Raw genomic sequence first — 12,377 nt, 5'->3', positions numbered from 1 at the left:
TGCTATTAACAATATCATATATTTATCTTTATTTGCTAGTTTCCAAACAGTTATAAGAAACAATATATATCTTCATAAGTATCACATCATATTGTTCTAGAAGCATTACCGAACAATAGCAAACTTCACACATCCCGGTATCACACTTTATCCAAAACAATATCACATTCACAAGGAATCTTGAAACCCTCAAACTTTTTGCTATTGAGAAACAATATCACAGCATATAAGATGAAATATTATTGCTGATTCTAAACAATATCACAAAAGTACAACAACAATAATATTAATTTATAACGACTACAACAGATTACTATCCTTCCAAAATTACATCAATCAGTGCATATTCAATTAAAGTTCTGTCAACACAATCTGAGTACACAGATTAGTTCCTTATTTCTCTTCCTCTACCTTTACCAATTTCTTTTTATTATCCTTTTTGGCATCTTTTTCCAGCACAATCTTCAACTTCTTGCTTGAGGTTTGTTCAACCTCATCTTGTTTTAAACACCAGTACAACCGTTTTTACAACCATTTCATGATCATGACTCAACTTAATACAGCCACCTGACTATCTACTCAACTTTCAGGAACTCAATTACATCAAACCATTAGTACGACACCAATGAAGAATATCATGAAACTTCATATCCCCTTGGAAAGTAACACTGATCCTTAGCTTCATTTCTGACTTGGTTTTATCAATTAGCTTCTCTGGACGCATCATGAGACTTCATATCCCCTTCAAAGTGGATTTGTCATTCCCAGTAAGCAAACATGTGAGAGATATACAAGGATGCAAAATAAAGCTCGTCAAGACGAATGAACCATACTGTGTTGTGGCGTCTACTTCCACTTCATCGATGATCCATCTCAAAGAAAGAAAAGGTGGCCAACACATTTACTCCGCAGGATGCTTCACCTTTAAGCCGCTTAACCAACCTGGTTTACGCAACCAACAATCTAGTGGGACAAAGTCCAACCTATTGTACCAATAGAAGAAAGTGGATTAATCAAAACTCGAATCCACCAATGAATTAAGAGCACTCACAGAAAATATGAGCAAGGCCACAACTGAAATTAGACAAATCCGATCTAATTTTTTTCAATACCTGATGAAAACAATGGAATCAGAAGAACCAACAACATCTTAAAATTTATGTTGTGCTTGCTGCTCAACAAGATGAAATGGTGATGGTCAAACAAAATACCGCAACTCAATAAACAAGCGAGAATGTAAATCGAAACATATGATGACAACTCAACATCAAATCTATACCAAAACCAAACATACACCAAACTTGGAGACTCATTTGGCAGGTAAATTAAGCCTTAAGCCCAAAGCTTCTTAGGCCAATTTGGACCAAGTCATATCTCTGTCCAATAGGCCGCTCAAAGCTAAACAACTTTCACGATCTGACAAAAAATAGCACAAAAAACTACAATGTAAACAAACAAGTAGTAATTGATTTCTGATAATCAAAGTAAAAGGGATGTAATAAAACAATATCACACAGTCTGCTAAACAATATCACATAGGCTTCTAAACAATATCACACTGGATACTTTAGCAGCAAATACGTGATATTTATAAGATGTCAAACAATTTAGAACCTAAATCAAATAAATGTATACTACTACTAGCTAACAAAAGAAAGAGTAACAATGTAAAACAGATGTAAATAAATCTGACACAAATTTAAAAATTTTTGAAACAAGATACTACACATGTAAATTAGGTTTACCTGACAACAAAACTCGAACAAAGTGAAATAATTTAAAATCGCAATCAAATAACAAGACTATGAATCAATCTCATCAAAATTATAAATCGAGAACAAAAAAACTCATAACAACAGGTGAATTTAACATAGATCAGAAAAATTATCAATATATAACAAATTAAGTAACTTGTTCGAATTAAATTAACCTAGATATATGAGAAAGAAGACCAATAAATCATATGAAATCCTCACAAATTAAACCTAATTTAGGAAAAAGAGATACAAAGCATTGAAATCACGATGAGTAGCTACAAAATCATAACAAACGCAGTAAGATGACTAGTAATTGCAAATATATGTAGCGAAACAACAATCACATGAAAATAAAACTGAAATTAAAAACTAAAGATAAAGTAGATGTACCTGACATCGCGATTTAAATTGAAAGAGTATGATCGTTGATAAGAAATAGAAGAATGACAAATGATTGAGTTGAGATTGAATTCGAAACAAAAAAATCACGAAAACAGGAAAATTAGGGATTCATCGAAGAAGATAGAAGGTAGATAGAGAAAGACTTTAAGTGAGAATGAATGAATTAAGTTTGTTCGATGGAATAAGGAGTATATATGTGCGTCCGCGAAATTACCATATTACCCTTACTTATCCGCACTAAATCATGGATGTTGGATCTCTTATATCCGATGACTAGTATTAATCCTCAATCCTCAAATATATGAGTCATACTCACATGATCCCATTCCTATATATATATATATATATATATATATATATATATATATATATATATATATATATATATATATATATATATATATATATATATATATATATATATATATATATATATGGCTTTGCTTGATCTCATTTTTATACAATTGGAGTATATGCTAATGTTATCAACTATAGGCTCAATATTGACACATCTTTGAAGTCTGTGCGGCAGAAACAGCGCAAATCCGCCCCTGAAATAAATATAAACATCTACGAGGAAGTAAAACAAAAAAACCCTTAAAACGAGGCACCATTATTCAAGGATTAGAAGCTATATTTATCATCGTCTCCATTTTTACTGGCCAAGCCAGGCAAAGGAAAACCCCTGCCGGTTTATCTCTCTCTCTTGTTGACACTATTGTCAGTGCTTAACTAAAGTACAGGAAGGTCAGCAACATCATGTCTACGATGTAAGTAAAAGTCTACTAGATGCTGAAATGAGGCATGATTTACTTGAAAAATATGTTTTAGCTTTAATTATATCGTAAACCAAGTTGCACCCTTATTTTGAGTCTCACCCTATATTAGTTAAGACTAACCTACCCATAAAAGTTGTCCTGCGAAAGCCTGAACTGTCAGGCACGGTGGCCAAGTGGTCAGTCCAGCTTAGTACGTATTATATCACCTTTGAACCCAGGACAACGATCAAATCACAGGCCTTAGCAAACTTTGTGGCTGATTTCAGCCCTAACCTAAAGTTAGACCTGGCCAAAGAAGTTAACCAATTAGAAGATAAGACCTCAGACCAAGAATGGACCTTGTTCATAGATGGGACATCCAATGCCAGGGGAACAGGGTTAGGATTAGTGCTTAAATTGCCATAGGGAGACACGATAGCTCAGGCTGTAAGCTGTGAATTCAAAGCCACCAACGATGAGGCTGAGTATGAAGCCCTCATAGCAGGACTCAAGGTATGTCTTGACCTCGGTGTTCAAAACCTAAAGGTAAAAACTGATTGACTTTTAATTACAAATCAAATAAAAGGAATTTATACAGCAAAGAATGAAAAAATGATTTTATATTTGGAATATGCCAAAATACTTTGCGATAAATTCATTTTATTTGATATTGAGCAAATACCAAGAGACCTGAATATCTAGGCTGATGCTTTGGCCGGCCTTGATTTAAACTTCACCCCTGCAATTTTTAAACAAAGTACCTATTGTGCATTTACTTGAACCTACCATCAGCAAGCCTGAATAGGTGAACCCTGTCAACATTAACAATGATTCATAAACTAAGCCTTATTATGATTGGTTCCTGCAAGGTATACTACCTCAGGGCAGACGCAAGGCTAAGCATTAGAGCTTCTACCTATTTTGTTATCAATGACACTTTGTTTAGAAGATTTCAAGCTAAATCATACGTGAAATGTCTCGTACCATATGAAACAAAGCAAAGTTCTGAGGACTGGCAACTATTGGCCAACCCTGATGGCTTACTGCTTGGACTACAACACGAAATGTGAAGCATGTCATAAGCATGCTCCAACTATTCATCAACAAACTAAGTTATTGCATCCAATATTTACACCCTAGCCATTTGTGGACCGGGGCATGGCTACCCTAAAGCAAATGGTCAAGCTGAAATTAAATGAAAAGGTGGTCGTAAAAAAGAAAACAAAAAAATTGCCAGTCTGGACAAACTCCTTATTCATTGGTTTAGTGTTGTGAAGAAGTCATCCCTGCTAAAATCCATGTAGATATGGTTTGAATATCTTTGAAGCGAATATCAGCCTGACCCCAACAGATTGAAGAATCTTACATGCTCTAAACATTAGAAGGAGAAATGATCCCAAGATCTTGGAATGAAACACATTTGAAATTATTTCATGTATAAGAATCTATATCAGTCCTGAATCAGGTAAAAACTATATCTTTGTTATCAGTGTTTTAACTTGATGTGTTATCTGAAAAATTACGTGATTCACATGTCCTATGTGCAATCTATGTCTATATATATGCAACTAACCCAATTTCTCTTATTTTTTAATCCCGAACAATTATACATGATAAATTTTTAATGCATAAATATTCAGGATTGAGGGCTACTCTACTATACATTAGTTTTTAAAACAAAATCTTGCATTTAACTGTGCCTAACGAGTTGGTAACCATCACCAGATACAGTAAATTTCAGGACCAATCAGGCATGAAATATTTGCCTGACCTGACTAGGTTTACTGCACATATTTACAACCGGCTGGACGCAGCAAGACGGTGCAAGGGTGTGCTATCCCGACCATCAGTCTAAAAATCCCTCCTGTCAGGCCGAGTACCAAGCCCTCCAGTCAGGCATGGGACATAAGCCCTCCTGTCAGGCCGGTTTTCCCACCCCTTCAACCACTATGGCAAAAACCATACATGGTTGAATTACTTACGATGGCTTAACCACAAGACAGGTTTAAAGAAAACACGTTAATAGGTTTGAAGAAAACAGGTTAACAGGTTTAAAGAATGACAGGATTGAACAAAGCAAGCCTAAAAGACGAAATTTATATCATTAATAAAACCATTACCCTCTAGGGCAAAGGTAGCAAAATGTATATCCATCCTATCAGGGATAACCTCCCTGACTAGGACCAACGAAATATGAAATTGTGTTTACAAGGACATTCCCCCTGGGCAAACGTACAAAATGATTAATGATTCTACCAAGGACATTCTCCTTGGTTGGACAAAATACCATTGCTTGACGTTTCTGCGAATGACATCCCTCTTGTCAAGGCTAAATACTAACGCCGATCAGAAATTATTCCTCGCCTGAACGAGCATCATAATTCTTCTTTCTCACGAAACATATTAGCCTCTTTCGGCTCAGGATACTTTTCCAATATAATCCTTGTCTTACCCTGCCTTGTCGGAGCAATGAACATTGACTCATACACTCCACGAATACACTTAATCAAAAAGCAAACATTACTGATTCATATGGTGGGGCAAAGACAAGCCAGGTCAACTGTACGTAGGCTACATGATTGAATCATACGTACAGGGTAACATGCTGAATATATTGAGTAGGAATGGCAGGGGCATCAGTCAGATCAATTAGCTTATCAAGATCAGCTCCAGTACTAGAGACATACCCACCGCATGTGAACCCTCCTCCTTAACTTTGGCAAGCCTAGCATTCAAGTCCACTATGCCAAAATTGACAATTCTAAGAAAATAAAACCTTACTGCCAGATGTTGAAACCCAAGCAGCCTTAACATGCTTAGGAACCTTGAGAAGCCTCCAGCCTGCAAACAACGAAGAAAGCGCTCTACCCTGGAGCAGAATGGCCATGACCTCTCCGCAGAAGGAATAGCCAAGAAATCAGTTACCCTCTCAGAAGGATAAAAAATAGCGCTCACCAAATCATCCACTGCAAGAGAATGTATATCCTGTTAAATATTTCCTGCTTTCCTTTGAACTAACAGAATATGTGCATGACAAACAAAAGTTGCAGGGTACTTACCACCAACGCATGCATCATAGCTGAGATACATCAAGTCAGGCCCAACCAAGTTGGCCCTGATACATATAGCCAATCCGCCCAGATGGGAGAAATTTCAGGAATCCATATGTCAGGATCAGCAGTAATGATCCCGTTATCCTTCAAAATTTTCTCAAACTCAGGTTTGAGACGATTGGGGAAAGAAGTGTTGTTCGTCGGGAGCCTTTATCGGCTTAAACTCAAATTTTTGTAAGAGATGGTGAACTTATCAACAGCTAGAGTAGGGGATACATCTCCAAAAGTGATGGCTTGATTTCCATAAGATTCAGTCTTATTTTCAGAAATATTTTCAGGGTTCGGGACCAAAGGTGTGCCAGGAGCAACAGCAACCCTGGTTGATTTTCTTTTTACAACCATAGTTAGATTTTCTGGTAAATTCTGGAAAAATAGACGAAGGTCGAAGATAAATATGGAAGAAAGATTGGGAGAATTTTAGAGGAATTGGTCAAGTTTTGGTGGATAATAAAACATGAAGTGAAGAAATTATTTATAGACGGTAATGATTGGGATTTACTACAACTAGCTGTTTTCTTAATGATAAAGCACGCTGAATCGTCCTGAAGAAGTTATCCAAAGATGAAAAGAGAAGGTTATCTCCTTATTTCTGGCCTGACCCAGCAATAATAAGGAGATAAAGGGGCAATTGTTGGGCCTAAAATTTCGCACTACTAACAGGATAGAATTCTACCCTGGCCTGACGATCAGGGCAGATCCGTCAGGGTAGTCGAAGTTTGGCACCAGTCGATGAGCCTGGACTCCCGCATCATCTTCAGGATCAAGTTCAACCCTAGCCTGACAATCAGGGTGTCAGGGCGTCAAGCCATCAGGGTACAAGAAGACAGGCACGAGGCCGGAGAGGACAACGGTCAAGTGTAAGGTCAACATTTGACCAAGTCATGGATAATTATATATAAAATTTCTACAACATAAATATGGTCATTAAAGAGGAAGATTTGGTCATAAAGAAGAAGCATTAATAGGCATTAATGCGCAATAAAGACAGCAACCAAGACAACAATTAAGGAGGAATATTCAGCATTAAGTACAAAGATTTGGCAGCCATTCAGCTTGACTATATAAGGAGCATTTGAAGATCATTTGGCAAGACAAGGCATACTCTAACATACACAAAACAACTTATCACATTGCAAGCAAGACTATTATAATACTTAGAAAATATACTAACTTTGTGCTCGTTATATTATTATCCTCTTAAATCATAGTGAAATCCTCTTCTGGCTTGGTGCCCGTGGTTTTTTCCCATTCAAGGGTTTTCCACGTACAAATTCCTTTGTCATATTATTTACCTTATTTTCACTACTTTTATTATAATCAATCCTGCCTAGGTACTATTATGATGAATCGAAATAGGATAATACTAGTAAACCCCCATACTATTCTACCCTGGTCATATTTCCAGTCCTGCGCAAAATATGGACAAAACATTACCCTTTAGGGCTAATTAATTTAAAATTTAAATTTTAATGGAGGAAAACCAAATTACATAGGTAAATTACCATAATACCCCGGGTGTCGCTCAATTTGAATAACACCCAGTGTCGCCATCTTATTTTCCTTTTGTTAACTGAAGTTGATATTGAAATACCAAATAATTATGCTTATCTTGTGTTAGGTTTTCATTTTCATTTATTTGATACAGCTAGTCTTGCTTGTGATGGGCTAATCCCGTCACAAGCTTGTGACCTCTCACAAAAAGGGAGAGGGGACAAGGTGGGGCACCCCCCATGTGCTTGCCACTCACCTCTCAATGGGCATTTTGTGAGGGGAAACGGTACCCGTCACAAGTTTGTGACGGATATTGCAGTCACAAATGAGAATTTGTGTATTTGATATTACAGTTTTGTCAATTTTGTTTTTTTTTTTTCGACAATAGTAAACCGATGTAATAAATAAGAAGAAGTATCGTTACAGGACCAAAAGAAAAAACCTAGGAAATTAGCCAGTCGCAAGGCTGACTGACCAATGACGATGTAAACGAAGTAGACGGCGAATTTCACACAATGAATTTCGCGCGACAATTGGTACTGGCGCTTGAGAGGCCAGAACTAAAGATAGTTTTCTTGAGGTTACCCAGAAGGTGATTGATGCAAAGACGTCGAATCGTGGCTGTAGCATAAGCTGTAGTAGAGCCTGTGAGTAAGCGGCAAAAACAAAAGTTTCGCGGACATAGAATCGCTCAGTACATACGGAGCTCATGTCAAAGGAAGAAGCTGTATAGCAATTGTTGAAAGGCTTCCTGCAAATGCAGAGGTAGTAAGAAAGAGAAGAAAAGGGTAGCGCGTATTGCTTACCTTCTGTTGAAGGCTTCGCTGTGAGCGAAGAATTATCGTTCCGTAAAGTAGGTAGGCTTAAATGCAGTCCGTGCAAAGTGCTAGCGAAGTGAAGAATCCGTGCAGGATCAACATTGCTATGCTCAAATACAATCGAGTTACGAGTGAGCCAGATCGATCGCAAGACACAAAAGAAATAAAGAAGGGATGAAGATCCAGATAATGAAATCCGATGAAGGTACGAAATATGGTCAGCTAGCCATCGGATGAAAGAGACATCAAGATTGGCAAGCGATTGTATACGAAGCATTGAGCCGCGCCATACATGTTGGATCACATCGCATGAGCGGAACAAATGGTCCAGATTTTCAGGGGAACTTCGACAAAGAGCGCAAGTAGTATCAAGTTGGAAACCACGGTGAGCAAGGGTCGTCATAGTTGGAAGGATATTATGCATAAGCCTCCAAATAAAGAGTGCAAATTTATTTGAAAAAGGAAATCGCCATATAATCTTCCAAGGAAAAGGTCGGAGCAATGGTACAGGAAATGAAACTTTAGAGGAGAGATACTCATACCCCGATCGGACAGAATAGCTTCCGTCTTCAGTATATTTCCAGTAAAGAAAGTCATCCGAAGCAAGAACAGGTGGTTCCATAGCAAGAATATCTTTAGCAGTAGACGGCGTAAAAAGATTAAAAATAACCCTTGGGTTCCAGGAACCATTATCAAGTACCAAATCAGAGATAGTCGAAAGTAAAGGAGGGTGAGGCTGCTTCCAAACTGGTGTTTTCCCTTGCACCCAAGGACAAGAGAAAAGGTCAAATGAAGCATCATTACCAATCTTCCATTCCAAAGCAGGCGCACATGAAGCAACAGCACGACAAACTCCTTTCCAAACATAGGAAGGTTGAGTAACTTTGTATTTAAACTCGGGAATAGGAAGATCCTTTCGGTACTTCGGAGTGAGATACTTCGCAAGTAGGCCCTGTTCTTTTGGACTGAAACGAATCGATCTCGAATCGAATCAACTTATAGGATCCGAATCGAATCCGAACTTATAGGATCTCGAATCAACTTATAGGATCTGAATCGATCCGAACTTATAGGATCTCGAATCGAATCGAACTTATAGGATCTGAATTGAACTGAACTTATAAGATCTGAACTTTTCTGAACTGAACTTATAAGAGCCGAACTTAACTTTATTTTATTTTATTTTATTTTATTTAACTTAACTTAACTATTATTATTGTTGTTGTTGTTGTTGTTGTTGTTGTTTGTTGTTGTTGTTGTTGTTGTTGTTGTTGTTATTATTATTATTATTATTATTATTATTATTATTATTATTATTTTATTTTATTTTTTATTATTATTATAAGATGCGCGCAGCTTTCATTAAAATAAAAATAAAAGTTTACATGAAATTGGTGGGGAGCCGAGATACAATCTGGGCTCCCACACCCTTAGCAATAACAAAGCTAAGTCTAGTAAAAATGTAAGCGGCCACCCGAGCCCCCGCATCCCGAGATACCGAGAATTTCGGATCCGCTGAGCAAGGCAACAACATCCGAACCCAGCTCCCCAAGTGAAGAGAAAGAGAAAGGTAGGAAATCATAACCCGCTACCGCGCACAAATCCCCATACTTAGCACACTTTCGCCGAGCAAAGACGCCGACAACCCGGCCAGGCACAAAATCCGCCATCCCAATCTGAGTCAAAGGAGAAGAACCTGTCAAGTCAACGCACACATCACGCCCCCTGTCCCAAGAATAAAGCAATAAATCCGCAGGACGAAGAGAGCCACCATGTCCATCAACCAAACCGATATCAACCTCCTTTCCCCGTGCAGTAATACGGATCTATAGCGGATGTCGAAAAGAGTGTCCCTGACAAGGTTATGCCGATGTTTAACGCCCACAAACATGCCGGTCAAGAAAACAGCGTGGTCCCTAAAAACATCCTCAATAAAAACCCGAGAGCAAGCCGGACAGGGCCTAGATACCGTGAATAACGGAACACCCACAATATCCCAAAGACACAACAAGAAGTCCTCCCGTTCATAGTCCGACTCAACCCCGAGATAGAACCGCATGCAACCAATCGGAGGAGTGAGAACCCTGCCGAGACGCCATAAAGCAATCGGCGTGGCGTCAAAGAGAAAACAGACTGAGGCGCGATGAAATCGCGAAATAAATGTCGCCAATTTCTTCATAAGTTTGGGGCGGCAATTTCACTAGGGTTACCTAAAACACCGATCCCGTAGTCACGAGAAACACCTACGCGGCATCATCAAAAGCGGGGCCAGGCTACAATACCGAAGGGGCGAGGAGCTTAGCACTCGCAAACCAAAGATGCAAGCGGGACGCAATAAAAGCATAAAATAAAACATCTCCCGCCGCATAGACACCAAGACCACCAAGTTGAAAAGGGAAAGTAGCAAGGCGCCATTGCCAATCCCCAAAACCCGGCCCTGACGCGGTGACAATATGTTCCAAGCTAGAACGCAGAGCGGCATCAAAAGAAAGATGGACAGACCCAAAACACTAGGGGAGCAAGTACGAAGTGAGAAGTAAAGCTTGGAAATACCAAGATAAGCTCGAAGAAGAAGCAACTCACATTGCGGGTCCTCAATCCTCGCAACCAAATCCATTAGCTCAATGGTCTTGGTTACTCTCCGCCACAATCTCACCGCTAAAATCGTAACAAGCACTTTGACAGTCCACCCAAAACAGTAACACCACGCGATGGCCGAGAAATAGAAGGGGGGAAAACCCCAGGAAGCCGACTCCGAGGATCCTCAACAGGCCAAAAGACCTCCGTCTTGGAGACATTAAGATGCAATCCAAAAAGAGGGCCATCCACCATAATCAAATCCAAGACCTTCCCCACCTCCAAAGTATCACCCACGATGGTGCCATCATCTAAGTACCATGCCTGCAAAGTGAGGTCAAAAGTGTCCCGGATCTTGCAAACTAACGGATGCAAAACCAAAGCGAAAAGCAAAGGGCCCAATGGATCACCCTGCTGAACACCCTGACAAGATCACAAGCAGTGCTCCCCATAAAAAAGGCGGGCCGGGCTGGAATAACAAAACTCCACCCAACGGGATAGAGCCGGGCAACGACGGCGGACCTCCTGAAGCATGGTCGAACGATCAACAAGGTTGAACGCATTCTGGAAATCAACCAGCAACATAGAAAGCCCCACCTGAGCCCCCCGATCCTCAATGAGCCGGTTCAAGGCATGCAAGATAGCCTCTCCTCCACCGGACACACCCACCCCGAACTGAAGCCCATCAAAATAAGAAGATAAAGACGGACCAACCATAGAAGCACCAACCTTAGAGACAAGCCGTCTCCAGACCGTACCAACAGCAATAGGACGAAGCCCACCACCCGGTTTAACGAGTGGCATGAGAGGGGCGCTGGCAATGTACTCACCCAGAGGAAGAGGACACCGGCCCTCAAGAAAAAGATTAACCACCCTAGTAATAGAAGTGATCAAATCATCTGAAATAGTCACAACAGCGCCACTCAAACAATCCATAAGGTGCTGGGCACGAAAACTATCCCTCCCACAGGAAGTGCCACGATGGAAGCTCCTAATCATATCCAAGATCACAGCCGAAGAAGCGACCAGAGGATGATGATCCCCAGACAGAGGAGGCAATGAAGGAGGCGGGGCAACAGGATGCTTCTCACGCAGGGCCACGAGAGTGGCATCAGAGTAGGGGGCGACCCCAGAGGAAGAAAGCACCCGGACAGCAGCAGTATAGTGGCCATAACAAATCTTCCGCCGACATTGGTGGAGGTTAAGGTCACTTAAATCCAGATCCTCATCCACAAAAAATGAAGAAGGACCCTCATCAAAACACTCCTGCAACAACTGCAAACCCTCCCCAGGTGCCCCCCAAGCAAGGATAGCCCTGGCGATACTCTCCTCCTGATGTTGACGCCGAATAGCAGTCTGACACTCATGATTACTCCGAGGAGCGAAAGTCCTGAGCAAACAAAGTGGTAGAACAAGCAAACGAACCTAGCGGGAGAGATCACTAGGGGCATCAAACACCGC

General features: G+C 40.0%; 1 long non-coding RNA gene across 1 annotated transcript; it reads right to left on the bottom strand.

Moving 5' to 3' along the window:
* Positions 1-281: 281 nt before the first annotated feature.
* On the bottom strand, positions 282-2,326 carry LOC141598523 (uncharacterized). Its single transcript, XR_012523576.1, has 2 exons — positions 2,148-2,326; positions 282-983 (listed from the first exon to the last, which is right to left on the bottom strand). It is a non-coding gene; the product is annotated as an uncharacterized LOC141598523 (long non-coding RNA).
* Positions 2,327-12,377: the final 10,051 nt, after the last annotated feature.

The sequence above is a fragment of the Silene latifolia genome, chromosome 9, assembly GCF_048544455.1.
Source record: "Silene latifolia isolate original U9 population chromosome 9, ASM4854445v1, whole genome shotgun sequence".
Taxonomy (NCBI): domain Eukaryota; kingdom Viridiplantae; phylum Streptophyta; class Magnoliopsida; order Caryophyllales; family Caryophyllaceae; genus Silene; species Silene latifolia.
The sequence above is the reverse complement of the archived record's forward strand: the minus strand, read 5'-3'. Positions and strand labels throughout refer to the sequence as shown.